General features: G+C 39.0%; 1 protein-coding gene across 4 annotated transcripts in view; it reads right to left on the bottom strand.

Moving 5' to 3' along the window:
* ANKRD17 (ankyrin repeat domain 17) overlaps window positions 1-16,189 on the bottom strand; it is a 94,553-nt gene that overhangs the window by 76,924 nt on the left and 1,440 nt on the right. The gene's annotated exons all lie outside the window — the stretch shown is intronic.

Genomic DNA, 16,189 nt, shown 5'->3' with positions numbered 1-16,189 from the left:
CAGCTGTTCAGGCCATGCACATCAATCGTTTTCTCATTATGGTCTCCTATTTTATAACCCTAAAACAGAGAGAAGCCCTTAGGTTCTCCATGCAGAAGCTGAAAGAATTAACACTCAGAAGAGTAGCTTGGGGAGACAAACTTGTAACAGCATTGCTTACAAACACAAGATGCATATTTCAAGCTGCACTAAATTGCATTAGACCCAAGAGCATCTGGAGATAGTATTCAACACAAAAAAACGAGGCCAGAGACGTGCAAATCAAGGTTGGTTTCCTCTATGGTATGTTCAAACAGCAGCAATACCTAATGCTGCTTAAGTGAAAAGCAAATGACTTGACAGCAGGGAGAATAAAAGCACCTGGAAGAACACATTTGTTGGTCCAAGACAAAATAGATGGTGGGCTATGAACACTAAACAGCTAGTAATAATTTTCTTTAAAAAAAGATACATATTTCAATATTCCAGTATCCCATATGCCACCACTAATTCTGAATTGGCATCACCCAGATTCTGCCCCCCTGAAACATAGGCGTTCTAACGATGGATCAGACAGCCCTTCCAGCACCCTGAAATGCAGGCATTTCACCAATTGATCACACAATTCCCACTCTTATATCACAAAAGCACATTGTTATCTATTTACAGCTGATCAGGCAGTACTGGTCACCAACTGTACCAAAGCATATAAACACACATTTTCTGTGTTTTCAGAGGTTGGCCTTTTTAAACTGCGTCCCACTCTGATACTAACACCTTATTCAACAAAACAGATGAGGTGCCTTCATTTCTAAAAACGCACAAAATTGAGACTGGAAAAAGAAACTAGAAGCAGTCCTCATTAAAAGCACAAAATATCATTCAATTATCCCCTTGAACACAGTTTTTCTAAGCATTTCTCTTCAGTAGTAGGCAGACTGTCCTGAAGAGACCACCTTAGACAGAACCTAAAGTTCTTGAGATAGGGTTAAGACAAAAGTAGGCTGGGTCCCCAGCTGAAGTTTTGCAACATCCAGATTTTCAGCTTAGGATTTTTGTCATTTAGTGCTCCATACTATCATTGTCACATGAAATATCTTGACAACTGAAGCATCAAGCACAAGCATTATATTTGAACATCTTGAATATGACATGATACGGAAAAGACTGGCATTTCTAATCTACATGAAAACAGAAAAAAATCCACAAAGGGATTAAAAGTTTTCAAAGCAGGAAGGGCCCTCTTCTAACACAGGAAGTAAAACTAGTGGTCCAGGATAAGATACCTGAGCAGTTCAGTGTATACGGCCGAGAAACACTTGATGGTACAAGAAACATTCACACAGCATTTTCAACAGCTGCTTCAAACCTTCTGCATTTGAAGAACTACCTGGGCAAGAAGCATAGCCAACTTAACAGGGGAAAAGCAGCAAAAACAGTAGTATAGCACCTAGGAGTTCAGCCCCCTAGATATTCTAACTTAAGCTTTACCCCTCGTACTGGGAGAGCATTTCCATCACTATTAAATGGGAGAACAAAATAACAAGACAGATGAAACCAGCTTCAGAATAATTAAGAAAATGAATTAAATAGCTTCACAAGTCACCACACACAGAAGGCATTAATTTGTCTAGTCTGAACTTCCTTTACTCCACTGTCTTAGAGGCTGCAGAAATTTTGGCACTTTAAATTTAGGAACCTAGTCAAGAATCTAGGAAGTGGGCACCCCCTGAACACTTATCACAGATGTAGCTGCTGAAGCTCTTCTGTATTACCAAATATTCTATGGCCACCAAAATTATCTGGAAGATAGCACAGGAAAGAAATTTTAAAAATTAAAAAAAAAAACGAACAACTTCATTGGGAGACCCACTAACAAGTAAACAACTGTAAATGACACATTGAAATTATCTACTATCTAATGTACATCTGCTTCTCTGTGTACTAATACTAGCTCTCAGCTTTGTGTTTGGTCCATTTTTTTCCTCTTTTAAGAGTGATAATACTCCTACCCACCCTCATTTTGTTGAGCTAAGCCAAGTTCTTCCAATCCGCGAAGTAAAAGCAGAACTTCTTCAAAACCCTCTACAATCAAGTTGGATTTAAATTTTCTTGAGCATGCATCCCTAAGGGTATACACTAGTCCAAATAAGCTAACTTCTTTTAAAATTGCACTAGAATTTATCTACTTTCATTAGGAATTACTTCCCCAGATGTGCATATACCTTTCACCACTCCTTGATATCATTAGCTAGGTCAGATAACCACTAAGACACTGACCGTCCTCTTTACCCTCTGCTACTTCCGATACAGTTTTTTTTTTTTTTAAACAAATAAGTCTTTTTATACCACAAAAGCATGACCTTCACTTTACAACAGATTGCATCATACATCTCCTGGTGCATTTTTAAGGTCATTCAGTTCTTTGTCAAAACAAAAAAACAACAAAAAGATTTTAACGAACTGCTTCAGTTTCTCTCTCCAGCTAGAGTCAAACTTTAAGTCTCCTGATCCTCCATGGTTAATGATCATATAAAATAAAATCAGTCCAAAACTAAACCTTAGTAAAAATCTCATCTGGTTTTACTCTTCCTGTGCCATATAGTCCTCTTCTCTACCTCACCTATTTTGGCAGTTACATCTCTAGCTGTCAGCCTGACTAAATTTCCAACTTCCTTCAGGTGCTTTAATGAATTTCTACTACATCAGAACTACTTTTTTCTTTTGTTATTGGGGTTGAGGGCAGAGGCTGCTAACACAGGTAGATGATAGGTTAAGCACATGCTGCCTTTTATTCAGATTTCTATTTATTGCCTTACTTTTACATTTAAGCATTTCTGGGCATTCAGCCTATCGATAGTGCTTCCGCTAAAAACCAAGGCAAAGTGTTCATTTCATTTTAGAATCACAAGATGATTCTCGCTGCCCCATCCTTGCTCCCCTGTTGCAGCTCTGTTACCCCAAAGAGATAATGAAACTTCTCAATAAGAAGTCCACATATTTTTCTCCTGGAAGAACTATATAACAACTTTGCTGAACATCCAAAGTTCTTTCCCACTGAAAAACTAAGCTTTCTCCCAAGACAGATCTTTCAATTTCTGTCCAGCCTATTATTTAGTTAGCCTACGGTGGCAAAGCATTCAAGACCCCTCTGCCACACCTAGTATTTTCTGTTCATTTAGTTTTACTTGTTTTGGTAGGCATACTAAGCTTGAGGTGATGAAATCCTAATCCTTAAAAGGGCCTTGAAACCCAAGTTTTCCACAGCTCCAAAGAGACGAGTATCTTTGACAGGTGTCCATACTAAACTACCTTTGAAAGTGCAGAGATAAACACATCCCAACCTTTTTATGTCAATTTAAAAGACTGCATAAAACCCCCAAAGGTTTAAAGACTGCTGACAACAGACTCGGATAGACATTTATGAAAGATGTTTATTGTCCGATGGAATAAAGCTGCTAAATGCCCATCACACACCCCTCCTCAGACCTGTTCTCCCGTAATAAAAGCACGCTGCTGACAAGTACACCTGTCACCTTGCATAACCTATCAGGATCTGGTAATGTTGGACAAGATAACTCCATAATCAGAGAATTTCAAATCAATATCATCTCCTCCCAGTAATAATCGGGAGATTTTTAGCATTCACACTGCAATACAGTTTCCTAGAAGATTTATCATTCAAGGGTCAGTAAGAAGGCAATCGCTCCCACAACTAGAAAAAGTTAGCAAAATGATGCTAAGAACGCAAGGAAAACCTCTACGGGTTCACTGACAGCACACACAAGCTCAAAGCAAAGGCATTCAGCTTGCAGTACTTTCTCCAGGAACTCCAAGGCAAAAGACTTAAACAGCTAGCTCTGTCTCAAGCAAGATGCCAACATTCAGCCCAAGACACACGAGCTAATCCTTTTAAACTCTGTTAGCAGTCTCTTATTCTTACACCAGAAATCCACAAACAGAAGGTAGTTGTGCAGCATAAAAGTATTTCTGAAATAACTGTTTGTTTATGACTAAATAAAATTGTCATCTAAACAAAGATTTATCATGTGGGAAATAAGTAACATCCTGGCACAGAATGATACAAACTCTGCTAAACAGCAAAGAGCCTTCTTCTCCGGTAAGTGTTTATATAAGCCCTACGCTCATTTTGGAATTTCAATTCTGTAAAGCATGGAAAAAAGAGAAAGGAAAAGCTGATCTTTATTTATACATAACATTGCCCCAATGATGCAATGAAACCAGAACCTCATTAAAAGCCATTCTGCCAAACTATATTCCTCTGGATTTATACACTAGACAAATTAGAAAACATTTATCTTATTAGAAGAGCCCCTAAGATTTTGCTATGAAAGAAATGCCCAAAGCAAATGACAATAAAATTGTCACAAAGCTACAATAATGAGAAAACCACATATTTTTAAAAGCAATTAAAAGGCTTGGTTATTTTCTCCATCAAAAGCAGCAACCAACAGTGCTGCCCCCAATTTTAGTCAAAGTTGAACTTTCAGTACGAGAGCTTCTTTTCAAGGTCTGCCCTTGAAGTACTTGATGCTTTCATTGGGTGATATTCTAAGACTGTTCTAAACCTTTATTCTGGGAACCTTAAACTCAGTAAGGAAATTGGCTTTCAGGCTTAAATAAGATGGGGAACACATGCAGAGAGAAGACCAATCTGGGGACAAGGAGGGGGGGCATCTTTCTTAAAACTGATTAGTATGTATGCCATTCTCCTTCCACTCAGGAAATATTTGTGGTAGGACAGCTATGTGCAGTTTAAGTGGCATCCGTATAGCCTCTAAACAAGGTACAAATTGCTTGCACACGCAAGTCAACCAACACTCATCTTAGTACCTCTAAAATGCTAAGATAGGTATTAATCCAAGACATCTTCACATTAGTTTGTGCAAACAAAAGAGTAAGAGATAACCATGCTCTATCTACGTACACCACACATTTGCATCATTTTATACACAAGGAGGAGAACATGCCCACTTAGGGAGAAGCTGTTCCGTATTTCCCCCGGTTACTGTTTGTAAGCAAGATCTCCAATACAGAGAGGCTTTCCCTCATATCAGATATGATGCAACACATTTTAGCAATTTCAGCTGCAGAACATGGTGCACAAATGATAATGCAAACCTCAGTATCCATAAAAGGACTGAATGCAATGAGCAGGATGCTGGTTCCTTTTTCTCCCAGTGCTTCAGTCATTAAGCTCATATGAAAACACATGAAGAACACACCTCATGTTTTCAGCCTAAACAATTTCTACAGATAACAGCTGTTGGCCACTGGAAGTTGCTGAATACTTCAAGTGTAAACACATTTCTCACAAAGAGTTAAGATCCTCTAAACAGAATAACCCAGTTTCTAGATCAGAGTCCCCACTTCCTTCCTAAGAAGCAAAGTACATCATTTTCTTGTGTGCATAATAATCCAATTAACCAAACATTGATATAAGCTATTTCCACGCCAATTTCTAATCCAGGGTCTGCTGGATCAGGATCTCCACATCTAAACAGCTCTGCATTTAGGTGGGCTATAAGTAGTGAGGAATTCAGACTTGATTTATACCACATTTCTAGAGCTATTCTAACTGCTAAGAAAACAAGCAGAGCCCAGAATATCGTACTTGATTTTTCTTTCTTTTACAAAGCTATCAGTAAATGGAGTTACTTTGCTGGTATCTTCAAGTTTATGGACTAAACTGTTTATGGACCAACCTGTTTTATGAAAAACTACTGCTTTCATCTACAGCAATACTAAATCTGGAATCTAACAGAGAACAAGCTGTTGGGAAAGGCTGAAGTAGGAAGAATACATATACCAAATAAAAACAAAGAGAACATTTTGTGTTAGCTATGTTCTTTTAACATGGTTGCTCACTTGTAGTTTCATCCAGTTACTTACAAGATCAAGAAGTACTAGTGACCTTATAGCAGGACAGAGATGCATTTACTATCAGCACAGTTGCCCTGACTGCCTGCCAGGTTAAAATATGTCTGGCTGAACACTGAGCATTAACCGCAGTTCAATACCTCCCATTCCCAATCGCTATTGACTGGGTCTTCAGGAAGAAAACCACAGGTTCAGTTTTAACTGCAATTACCAAAAGAATGGTACAACAATTAAGTTATGGACATCTGCCCTTCTCGGTCCAAGATGCACTCACAGTACGAGCCTCGCTTCAGCTGAGCACAAACTCCGAAGGTCTTCAAGAGTCCAGAAAAGAAGAAAAAAAACCACCACACTTCTGTTCTGAAGCAGTACAGCTAGACAACACTCACTGCCTTGACATCAAAGGCCCTTCCAAACCAACAGTCACACGGGGTACTCTCTCCCATTTTAACTGAAATAAAATCAATCACACAGAGCCTAAAGGACTTGTTTCATTGTGACAAAAAACTAATAAAGATGTTAGAAGTTATTTAAAGTCTAAACTGAACAGTCACTTTCTGTTATCACAAAAAGTTATCAGAGGAATTAAATATGGCCCAAACTGGACAGAATACTTGTTACAACGAATACGGCTCAGGTTATTTCTATTAATAGATATTCCAACAGTTGGAAAAAGCCTCATACTCTGCAATACCTCTCTCCGGATTACAATGAAAACCACCACTAAAGATAACTATTGTTCTTGAAACCTTTTTGTTTGTTTGTTTTAAATGTAAAAGGTAGCTTTTTAATAGAACACATTGAGAATTATATTCCTACTCGTATTTCAAGCCTAATTGACTCAAACAATTTCTTATCAAGTGACACTACTTCATACATTTGTCCAAAACTGCTAACGTTGATAAAGTTACTGAAGGTAGAGATCTGCTGGCTAACAGGTTTTGATCACACACAAACATACCAAAGTGACACTGGGTCAGAACAGTCCAACAGACCCAAAGCACAGGAGGAATTAGCGTCTGTAGTAACTTTCTAACACACACTGCACTTGGCAGAGCTGTTTGTTCTGCAGTGCTCAGCTAAAGAGGATATATCAAGTCCCACATACATCAGCTCTAGATATGTCTTGTTCATGTAACAGCTCAAAAAAGAAAGCCCTCAGCACCCCTTCCCCCATTGCACCAGCTTTAGTACCTTTTGGCCCCATCACAGACCAGTGATTCGGGACAACGAGAGCTGGCAAAACCTAAGCACTGTAAATGCACAGCTGGGAATAACCGCTGTTGGCAGAGGTTAGATAGTAAATCAACTCGTTGCATCATGCTGTGCCATACCCTGCAGATTTCTGCAGGACACAGCTCTGGTGCACATACTAGTACCTTTCTAAAAACTCCCTCAAAGATTCAAGTACATTGAGCCTGATTTTACACAGAAGTTCTATAGACGCATAAACATTTCCCACGCGCACACGCTAGAGAAGCCCTTTGGAAAGTTTAGCACATGGAGTTTGCCACTATAATTATCACTGAGGAAATCCTTTATCAAGCTGATGCTTCCCAAAAATACCAGCATGCTGTTACGCCAACTTTCACTTCTGTTAGTGACAGAGATGGACAGAATGCATATGTTCATCTATCTAGCAGACTGTTAAGTTAAAGTAAATGCTCTTATTCTTCAAGCTAGCTTGGTTATTTGTATTATGATTACCACATTGATCACAATCATGCTTTGTGACTATTTTATCCTAGCCAGCACACAGACTGATTCCTTCGCTGCCTTTCACTGAATAATGCATAGGCAGTAATGGTGATACCAAGAAGCACAGAAACTCTTGAACAAACCACTGTTTCCATCCTCCCTCCCTCTTCCCATTCCAAAAATGCTGCTTTACCAAACCCAACAAACACATTTTATCTGAAAAAGCGTCAAAGCTTTAAAGCTGGAAGGGGGGTGGGGGGGGGGGGAGAACCTACATGATCTATCTTCTCAGAACTGTGCCAGACACTTTGAAATACAAGATCCAAAGAAGCTGTACAGTAACTTAAGAGAATAACTTTGCCCTTTAGTATGACAGTTTTCACAGATCTGTAGCATTCTCAAGAATGCACGTCTTCAAAGCGGACATACATGTTTTTTTGACAGACACTTCAACAAACAGTTCCAACAAAAAGGACAGTCCTCATCCTTTCTCCCTACCAAGGTTCCTGGCCCTTTGCTGTGTCAGCACAAGCTCCTATGGGACTGCTTGACAAACTGGATCAAGGAACTGATCTACTCCAAACACGCTTTTTCTGTTGCTGAGTTTTGGGGCTTGTTTGGTGGGGGGGCTTGCCCTCCCCCCCTTTTTTTTGAGCAGCAGTACTCGTTTAAAGGTGCTCACTGCAATCTTCACATAAATCTGATTCCCCTGACTTCAGGGGAGTAAGTACTCCCACTGATAAAGATGCCCAACAACACTAAACACTTCAGAAAAACTAAAGTCGCATCATGAGTTTGAATTTTCAACTTCATTGAAGCACTGTTCACCATTTTGCAGATGAAATCCAATTCTTATTTGCAGAAGGGCATACAAAGGAAAACTCTGCTGGTAAAACATTCAGGACAAGGCTGAACAAAAGGAAAGAAACACTTGAAGCCCTAAAGTTAAGGCACAGGAAAAGATTTGAGTCACTAAATACCTTGCATACACAGATTTACTTGCGACCTCCAGCTTCTTATAAAAGAAGATGTTCCAGTCCTGTTATTAGGAGAGAGGGAAAAACTGGGAGGGTAAGAATGACTTGATTTTTCTCTGTATCACTCCCTGCCTTAAGAGAGAGGTTTCAGATGTTCCCCTTCTGCTGTATTCCACAAAACAGCTTTTGCAAAGAGGGACAGATGTACTGGCTTAGAAGCTAACGTTCCTGTTTCACTTGGGCAGAGGGAAATGAACCTGATCCCAAACACAAGGCAGCTTCCTTGGCAAAAGAAAGATTAAGTCATGTTGCATGAAAAATGCCTCTAATTTTAATTTGGGGGGGGGGGGGAAGGGAAGGGGGGATTTAAAAAAAAAAAGATGACTCAAGACATGAAATGAACATACAGGTAATTCACTTTTTAACTGTATCAACATGAACTTGCGAGAAGGGACACCAAACTGACAGCAACATTTCATCATACTTAATAGCCCACCACCTTCCTAGCTCTACTATCTACAGCATCTGAACAGCCGCTGCTCAGATGCATAGTTGTACTTGCACAAAGCTGTCCATTCTTGATGGCTAACACCACAGAGTCCTAATTCAAGCTAAGACATGGTAAAGGTAAAAATCAAGGTTTATTTCAGCTTCTTGTACTTCCTGGAATATACCACTGTATTTGTGAGACACGAGCAACTACAGCAGGGAAAAACTACCTGTGCATCAGATGCCACTAATGTCAATCTGTCAGAAATGGCTTCGGATAACGCGAGCAGAATGATCACACTTAAAACATTCAACCAAAAAAAAAAAAGAAACACCTGCAAGCACAAATGAAGCTATCTTAAATACATGCTCGGTCTCAAGTCTGATTTTTATCCTGATCTACAGCCATTACCTAACAGGAAAGTAAGGTGAAAGAACAGTTCAGGAATACCTACCTACATGTGGCTTAATTCTTCAGACAGCTGGGGGTTTAACACTGTATAAAGATAGGGAAAGAAGTGCCTGAAAAACACTTGGAATCCTGAGATAACCTCTGGGTACTGAACAGCACAAAGCACTGACTGCTTAGTGAAAACAGAAAGGAAATGCTGCCCTTTATTGGTCAAGTGTATATTCTTCTAAAATATTCCTGTTGTCCTTGCACAGTGACTGCACAGAGATAGCCAGAATTCACGCACGAACACCAAGACATACTTACATTCACTGATAAAGCTGTCGACGTGTTGCAGAAGACACTTTTCTCCAAGTGTATCTGTTAGTTAAACGTCCTTATCCAAACCATTTGCTAACATTAAGTCTTTACCCACCCACACACTTGGTATTCTTTTTTGAGGCATCACAAGTTATTTCAAGAGCGACAGGGTTCAGAAAAAACACATCGCTGCAGGAGCTATACAGATACAGTATACCTTCTCAAGATGCCGTTTCAACTCAGCCACCTAGAACGCCATAGCACAAAGCTATCAGAAGCACATTACCCACTCAGGAAAAAAAAGCCTACTGTCTAGCAAGGTAGACACAGATCCTGCCTCAAATGGCCTAGAGACTAATATTAAAAATGTGTCATATTTTGTTTAACTCAAAATTAAAAGGGCTTATTTCTTCAACCTTGCAAACAAACCCTCCTTATCTGTCTTGGATCCACAGCAGTGATTTTAAATTCCTACTCAGAACTTCCAAATCGATCATATCCTAAGTACACATGAATAGTCCTGTTTTTCAAAACATAAAGAGTAGAAAAACATATATAATCCCATTTGTCTTTCAAGTTGACAAATGAGGGAATTTGCTTACATCTCAGCTAAATCTCTTCCACTGAAAGCATTCTCTTTAAAGAACTAAATTACTAACTTAAAATAAGGGGCTTTTAGCTCCAGACTGCATATAAAGAAGAGTTAAGCAGTTTTCCTGGAAAAATATAGCCTTACATGCAGGGAAATAAGCAAATTGACATGGCGTCACTGACAGATAACACCAGATCATGCAGTGATCATTTTATGCTAGGGGCTTCTTTTTTAGACCTTGATATTCGCTAATAACTTCAATTAAGTAAACCAACCTCTTAAAGATAAAAAAACATACACTAGGTCTAATAAGGCATCGTTTGTTAGCTCAACATACCTGAAGTCTTTTCCACGCACAAAGAGGCGCCACCCAAACTTACTTACCAGCTCAGACCATAACAGTACACATTGTCCTAACTAGCATATGTATTTGAGTAACCTGTATTGCTTCAGAAAAGGGGGCATATGCAAGACACCATCTACAGATGATGGCAAGAAAATGAAGAGGCAATGTATCTGCCAGTAATGATGAGGCAGGGAAGGACATCAAGACAGCCAAATCGTTATCGCGGTTTTCCAAACTGATTTTATTGGAACCTGTTCCAGTGAAAAATAACCAAGAGACATGAAACATGTTTGGCTAACACTTCCAATGGTCAGTTAAAGGAAACGTTACTGCTGTGCAACTTCACTGCAGAAGTCAACTACCAGCTTGCTCTGTGAGCCCTGACAGTTCAGGCATTTTTGATAGCTATCCTTTACATACTTTCAGGCAAATCTGAATTGCCTCTCGAGATCAGCAGAAAATTAAAGAATGTTAACTCTTGACAGTTATATTCCATCATACTTACCATATTCCTCATGCGAGATAAAACATAAATCTCACCTCTAGCATCAAACAAATGCTAAAATATTTTCTGTAAGAGTGGGTTTTGTATCAGGAGCATGTACTATACAGGTCAGCATTAGGGTTTCTGAGTTGTCTTTATAAGGTTATTTCTAGAGATAGAAAATATGTCTGCCATGGACTCTGCTGTAGCTCACCTGGTTTCTCAGTCAGGTCAGTTGAACTGGTGCAGGATAAGTATTGTTATACCATGTGACACACTGTATTAACTGTACCAATAAGGAAAAAGCCAAAGTCACCTTAGCTCTTACGCAACAAGTTTTTTCTGAGCGATTTCACTATCATTTCTTCTGAAGGGAAGAAACAAGACAGTTTAGGGAAGAAATGCTGAAGGGGACACAGGGGGAGGATTACAGCACAAAGATGCAAAATATGAGACTTTTAATTGTACATCAGGATTTCATATACTAAGAAGGACAGATCCCAATTAGTTGCATTTTCAGGCCTTTAGTCGAACGGACAAAGAGATGAACTAATGGCGGTACAGAGAATATATCATACAGTGGTCAGCTGATGCATGCTGGCAGAAGCCAAGGGCCCTCTCATTCACACTTCTGTACTCTCAGGAGTCTGAGAGAGTTGGCAAAAAATTGGCAGAGGTTAGAAAATAAGATTCATACTTGAAATCAACAGCTTACATAAATTGTAAAAGGTTGTAACAGATTAGAAGTATTACAGCTGTGTTTGCAACACTCAAAGTGACACCAGTAAACCCAATTTTTCAGATTAACACCTTATATCCAAAGATCAAATGAGCTGTTAAGAGTAGCTTCTTCTGCATGATGAGGTTTTAAAACAACAAAAAAAACCCAATCCTCTACTTTGTCTCACTAGTTCAGTTTGATTACTAATTCATCCACAACTGGGGGAAGAAAAGAAAAGAAAAGAAAAAAAACACAAAAGCATCTTCTTTATCAATTAGGGCAAAACAAAACCAAGAATACCTAAGAAACAGCTAAAAAGTCTTTTAAATATCCTTTTCATAGGAAAGTGCTTTCAGATACATCCAGCATTAGCATTCCTAAGCGCAATCCTCAATTATTTGCAGAAATCATCCCAGAACCAGTGACAAACTAAACTGGCCAGAAAAACAACAGCAACTACATCTACTCATCACAAGACTCTTCAGTCAAGGAAGAGAAAAAAAATAAATAAAAAGCCTACACACACACACACCTTACACAGTCATAAAGCAGATGCGACACAAAGAACAAGCAGTTATAAGCTGTATAATATATTTGCCACTTCACTGCCAGAAGCAAACATTCTGGAAGTTCAAAGACTTAAAATCAGCCTACAAACAGAGTTTAGATTAAACAATTAAACCTTTCTGTGCTTCATAAAGGAAGTTCTAACGCGTTCTGGGCATCAGACTCTTAGATACCAGCTCCTGCAGAAATGAGGACTTGCTCATTTTTTGGTTTCACCTTACCATTCCATAGTTGATTCACAGCAAATGTTTCACAGAATCAGCACATATGAGGAAACTTTTGAGAAGCCTGCAGATTAATGTATTTTTCTGGAACCTGTTCAGAGGAACTGCTAAGCCACATTTTCCAACACAGACAAAAAAGATCCCCCCCTAAAATGTGAATAATAAATAAAAATACAAATAAATAAAAATGTCCCCAAATAATATTACTACTAGCTTCATGTTATACATCAACTTTCACCTAATTTGTATACTTTAAGAAGCTGGGCAAACAGGCCTTTGACCTATGCCCTAGCACGTGGAATTGATAGGCAATTTTCTTCATCATCTTCAGGTATTACAGATTTATATGTCAAGAATAAGTCACATTTAATTGGAGTTGGAGGGAACACTGTACAGAACCCCAGTAGAAGCATCTTTCCATTAAGGATCCATTGAATAGACTGGCCCTAGAGCACAGACTTTTTCAATTACACTTTCCACAGAATTCTGACTCAGAACAGAGACGCATCAACCAACAGAAGATCCAAGGAATGAATACCACTCTATGGACACGGCTCTATGTTTCTACGGAGGAGTAATTTGTACCTCAAGTTTCATAGTAGCTGGAAGAAAACTACATACAGCCTGTAAAAATATTTGCATGCTTCATCCAAGAATATCTCAGCCATAAACATTTAACATGTCAGTCAACTACATCTTCATATGAGGCCCTGTACCTATGCAGTTTTTGCCTGAATGCACAGACTCTGTGAAGAGTCACCTGATCAAATTGTCACTGCAGTCCCATTTGACAATGATAGATACAGCTCCTCAAAACAGCTTATGAGACTACTTTTTAAAAAACTGAACAGTTTGGGTTGTTATATATAACATGATGATTGATAAACTAAGACCAGAATTCTGCTGGAATGCATGCAAGTTTACCTCTTGCTCAGTAAAATGGATGGTATGCACGTACATCTGAAAAATAGAAGCCTGCCAGGATAACAAAGTTTTCTTGATGTTTGACTACTTCTATCATTTTTCTCTCACCTTAAGATTCTTCTTCCTGCACACTGAAGAGTTCCCACGTTTTCTTTTATTAACTGGTAGTTAAAGAAAAGACCATTTGCCATTTACAGACTATACAGGACTGCGCTACCAAAAACATTGTTTGGTTGGGGTTTTTTTGGCAAACTAGTTCTCTGCAGTTTCACAAAGTAACCTTGGAGGTTACCCTTAACATTGTGGTCAGAGCCCATTAAGCCATTGCGATGAAATATCAATTTAACTTCTTCCAGAGCTCCATCCAGTGCCCATGCTTCCACATTGAGATGTAACAGCATTCAGAAATAGACTGAGATGAAGACAGCTGATTACTGCTTTTCATTCCATTCCATCAGCTCAGCAATGACCAAGCCAAACAGTGTCTTTCCACTCATGGGGCTTCTGCAGTTTAGCATCTGCCAGGTTTTCAGTTATGCTTCTCTGACTTGTTCCTACTGTACTCCTGATCTTTAGAAGCTGTTGCATTAATGGTCATATCTCTTTTTCCTCACTTCAGAGGTTAGAGAAGATTCAAAGCATTAGGCATGGGAAAAGCAAAAACTAGCCAAACTGTCCTAAGTTCACAGAGCTAATAAACTGAATGATTAGGAGAGAGCACCAATTGCTGCATCACCCACTGCACTTACACAGGGCTTCCACAATATTTTCCATTTACAGCAAAACCATGAACTTATAATTAATTTTTTACTTCACGTCTTCCGGATTGCCAGTGGTCAGAAGACCACAATCAAACTGCTGAAAGCTACACAAGCTACTAACGTCTCAAGTAAATCTGAATTAAAAACAAAACAGAAAAACAAAAAAACAATGGCAGAAGCTCAAATGATTTTTTTTTTTTTAAACAAAGCTTTTAAAAATCCAAATCAACTACCAGGTTGCTTTCAAGACAAAGAAAATTCCCTTTCATCAAGAACACTTGAAGCATTTTCTCCCCAGGAGCTACTGGAAACTACTTTGAAGTTAAATCCTCCACTCCATTACTCAGGCCAGCCTCACATTCACATTCCTAAAAACAGTGATTTCAGGTGTGTGCATTCTACCAAGCTGCATCATTTGATCCTGCAGTCAGTGAGATAAAGACCAAAACAGTTTTTTTGTAAGCAACCTGAATGACCATTATTATAAATGAAGCAGAAATCATGCATTTCCTGCTGTATCCTGAACCTGATAATCTCAATGATGTTAACTTCTTTACAGTGTACTTATCCACTCAACACTTAAACTCTGAACACCTAGTCTAGGGAGCCTTCACTGACTGTGACTAAGATGAAAAAAATCAAGGAAGCTTCTAGATGCCAGAATTGCCTTTCCACCTATTGATACCAACAATACAAATGGTTCTGTCAAAAAGGGCAAGTGTTCTGCTGCCTCATGATATTTTAATAACCATTCGCTTTTCCATCTGTCTGCATGTCTTAAAGCATATTAAATTGGTATATGGCTATGTAAGGCAAAAGCTCACCTCAGCTGACACTCATGCACATTCCTCCCTTCTCTTTGCATTTCTTACCATGCCACGTACAATACCAATTCAAACTTACTTGTCTAAGGAACCATTTTCAAGAGTGGACCACTAACGGTTAAGGACCACACAATAAACTTGCCTATGATTTTGCCAATAAGTCTTACTTTACATAAATTCTGTTGAAGGATGCTTTCACACACACCTAACCCAGATGCTTAACTCTCAACCAAAACATCTGGTATGTCCCTAGACTGCTTTCATCCCCCCAGCCTTGCACCACCATTGTGAAACTCAATGGCCTCTTCTCAAGCAAGGAACCAACCTGGAGCTACTCAAGTACCTGTAGGATTGCTAGATGTCACGGTTCAACACCTGAGCACAGCTGCCTGACTTCACACTTTGAGTACTTTTACCCACATGGCGATACTCACTTTCCCAAAACAAGTACTACAAAAACAAAATACCAGATGTAATTGCCGTTAATCAAGAGACACACTCACCGTGTACAATTTCATTTACAGCAATTTGATAAAATGCTTCTAATATCAACCTCTGCAGACATAAAAAGCAGAGTACCTCTTTACCATGGAAAAACTATAATATCTTAGCTCTTAACCATATTGGACTCTTCCTTCGCTTTCTTCCTCCTCATTTTAATATCTAACACAGAAGTAGGACATGTCACTTGAAACCCAAACTGCTTATAAATAAAGCTCAAAGAAAAGCTTACAGATTTACAGTGGACTATTTCGAGGATGCTGTTCAGTAAAAGCAGAAGTGAACATCCAGCTTAATAGGCTACAAATATAAAACTAGTCAGCAAAGCAACTGTGTGTGACTATATATGCAAATAAGAAAGGGGTTTTGGTCTTTATTTGCCCTTTCCAGTGATACCTACCTGAAAAACCTAACATTAAATGACAGCAAGTTGAAAATGCTTCCCTGTACTTGTTTCAGAATGTGGTTTAAACGGCAGCTGCCATCAGG

Source organism: Dromaius novaehollandiae, chromosome 4 (assembly GCF_036370855.1).
Source record: "Dromaius novaehollandiae isolate bDroNov1 chromosome 4, bDroNov1.hap1, whole genome shotgun sequence".
NCBI classification, from domain to species: domain Eukaryota; kingdom Metazoa; phylum Chordata; class Aves; order Casuariiformes; family Dromaiidae; genus Dromaius; species Dromaius novaehollandiae.
Note: the sequence above shows the minus strand (reverse complement) of the source record. Positions and strands in the feature narration are given on the sequence as shown.